We start from the raw sequence: 3,612 nt of genomic DNA on the forward strand, positions 1-3,612 counted from the left end.
ACAGAAATTTTACCGTTCGTAGTCCAAGTCTTTAGAATCTTTCCTTCCTTGACAAGTCTTCTAGCGAAGAATGAGAGTTTGCTTCGGTACTGGGTTAGGTCCTCGTTCACCGAAATGTGTTTAAATTTACTGGTGGCACGAAATCCGGAGCTTGATTTGAGGAGTTTGAATTTCGCTTCGGTCGATCGTAGTCTGGCGATAATAATGCGAGGCTTTCCTGAAGTCGGACGTCCAACACGGTGAGATCTTTCAAGATCTTCTGGTATGAGATCTACCGATGATTCCCTTGCAGCCTGGAGGAGCAGGTCATTTGTGACCTCATCTTTGGATTCCGGAAATCCGGAGAAACGGACCAGGGGTCTTCGACCATATTGCTCTAGATCGTCGAGTTGAAAGCGAAGTACATCATTTTCAGCTTCGAGCTTGGACACTCGATCAACCAGAGGGGCAATCTGACGCTCTACAGCAGTGTTGATGGCCTCCAGTAGCAGGCCCCTGACGGTCTTGGCTATCCTATCTACATCAGATTCGGATATCGACATAGAACCAGAAGCCGGAGGATAGCCAGTAAACTGGGAGGGTTGTTGGAAGAACATATGCTGGAAAGGTAGGCTGGCTGGCTGGGATTGAACGTATGGTCCCTGAGGAACGCTGGGTTGAGTAGGTGAGTCAGACATGGTACCGGTATTATAGGGTGTCGAGGTATGCATATATGAATGAGTACTCAGTAACACCAGGAGAATAATCTCTGAGTTTTTTTATTTTCAAATGGCGAAGGAGTGGACGAAGAAGAGAGCGGATGTTTTGACGTAGGGGTGGACATATGGCAAACCAAAAGTCAACATTCATAAAACCCACACATGTAGTGAACACTGGACGCATTCAATGTAAACAAGCACTTGTCATGAATGAGTGACCATCACGTCTCGTCTCACAATGTACGCACATGCATGAGTGAAATATCCAATTGAGAGTCTTTACATGACATAGAAACAGTTCCCGATAAAGTTTTAAAAGTTACGAAAGTATACTTAGGTCACAGGCATTGGAAAAAGGTGACTGGTCCCCCTAACAATAGAAAACTGCTACATTATACCTGGAGCTGAAATGACCTCGTCCATCATGCCTCAAGGGCGGTAATCTGTATATTTGTTATTACATGTATCACAGACTAAGATAACATCTAATCTAATTCTGTGTATGTCTATACCCAATAGGCCTGTATTTCAAGTTCATTTTTTATATTACATACAACAGTGTTATTTTTACAATATGATATTTTTATACCACACATGGTTTATGTATTTTTTCTTATTTCAATGATTTATAAATTCAAAACACACATTAACGAAAGCATTTGTGTTTTTAAACATAAAATAAACAATGATTGTTAATAGCACCTTTTTGACATGCTACGGTATGGATAATAGTGACCAGACTGTATGTTAATAGCGCCTGCAGCTTTATATTACTGTATGGTTTATTGCATTGCATTCTTACATTTTGCCTGTTGGTGGAATAAACGGTTTTTCTCACACAGACAATTTCGAGTGCATTTACTGCCAAAACAGCTTTATAGACTTCTTACGATAGAAAGTTGAAAAGTCCTAGTTTACATACTACATGTACATGTGGACGGTCCTTTATGTAATCATAGAATATAGTTGTATGCGTGCTGTAGCTCACACGTACCCGCAAGGTTGCAAAACCTCTGTAATAACAATCGGAAGCGACTTGTTACCATGTAAAAGTTATACAAGGAAATCGCAAGTAATCGACAGTACAATCACTGGTAATAATATTTTATTGATTGGCAATCATAGTCAATTTTATCATATAAACAAGCAAGAAACTATACTGTAGTCGTCGATTAAGAGTCACGGTTGTTCAAACTTCGCACATTAACTTAACAGGAATTTGCTTTGATTGCATGTCTCCTCATACACTCTTTGTTCATCATCGTTTCTGAATTCAATCAAAATTTATCAGATTTATTATCAGAATTGCAGAAATTTGATCGACTCGGATGTTAGCGCTTGTGATTAATGTTCGATTATGTAAGATTAAGAAGTGAATATCAATATCTATTTCAGTTTATCGGGTTGAAAAGTTGCAAAAATAACTGCTTCATCCGTTTTGACTACAGAGGTTTTGCAACATGGGTAATGATTAAAAAATTAAAAAAATAATCCAATTTACCTCGACTGGAGGTGTACAACAACGTGATTTATTTAGCTCTCGCTTCGGTGATCTCTATTTCCGGAATCTGTACAGTGCCGTTCGACCACAGTGCTTTTGAAACAATAATATGTGAAATTAATTAGAATATTGATATTTTATCACAAGAATAAGTTAATCTATTTATTTTTTATTTTTCTTGCTAAAAACTTTAATGGTATTGGTAACAGGATGGACATTTTGTAGATATGTGTGGTATTTTTTGGTTATATGCATACCTACCAAATCAACATTTTTTAGGAAATAACACTTGAAATGTTTATTAAAATTCATTTGATGTGTTTATACTGTAAATGAAAAAAAAATGCAGTAACAGCACAGGACTTTGTTTCGAGTTTTCCTTTTCCCAAAAAATGTGACAATTTCTGAAAATGACTCATTACAGTCATCATTGTAATTGTCAACCCTATAATCTTTGTAATAAATGCTCAGGTAATATGCTAGTCGCGCGTGTAGTGATGTCTCCTCAAGCACAGGGGCTAGCAACGATCTATATGTGATAAGAATAAAATTAGTGAGAAAAAAATACGTAACTGTACATAAAATAACATTGTGTTATGGACTGTACTGTACAGTTACGTATTTTTTCTCACTCTTTTTATTCTTATCGCCTATAAATCGTTGCTAGCCCCTGTGCCCAAAGCTGGGGATTACCGTGGCTATTTTTAGACGTAAACAAATTATCACAAATGAGAGATTACCACAAACACTGAACAGGCTTCACACACCGAAATCTTAATTCAATTGAACGTAGAAACAAAAAATAACGAAAGTAAATATTGAAGAAACGATAACTGTTCCGCGTCTGTTGCGCAACGTCAACAAACATGTAAGGCTACAGTAGGCCTATGGGATTTTGCTAGAGATTTTAAACGCTGGGTCATATCTTACATGCATGATTGTGATCAGCAGCAAACATTGATCGTTGTAAAATAGCCATAACGTAGAATATCGCAAAATGGTAGAAATTACTGGCACTAGTCAAAATTCCATCTAACTCGACGCTACAAGTTGAACCGGATAAGCGGCTGGAACATTTCTCCGTATTTAACGCATGCGCAACAAGCAGTTATCTCAATTCTAGCCTAGAGGGGGTACCCAAGTTGGCGTTTGACTACGGGGGAATCCTCTAGAAAATTCCACGAAACTCCAGAAATACACCCCATTTTCAAAACCCTCTCAGGGCCGTTCTATGAAAGTTATCGAAAAAACAAATATAACGTCTCTTCATAATAACTTGGACTACTTTTGTTTGGAGTTTCAGTTCGTCAGCTTTAGTTTAGAGTTATCGCCCCTCTAACACTTCATTCCATATGTAACCAAGTACATGTAAAACGGGGTTCCTCTTTGTAGTACGTAACCTAGTAAAACGGG

Source organism: Mizuhopecten yessoensis, unplaced genomic scaffold, assembly GCF_002113885.1.
Source record: "Mizuhopecten yessoensis strain PY_sf001 unplaced genomic scaffold, ASM211388v2 scaffold3753, whole genome shotgun sequence".
Lineage (NCBI taxonomy): Eukaryota > Metazoa > Mollusca > Bivalvia > Pectinida > Pectinidae > Mizuhopecten > Mizuhopecten yessoensis.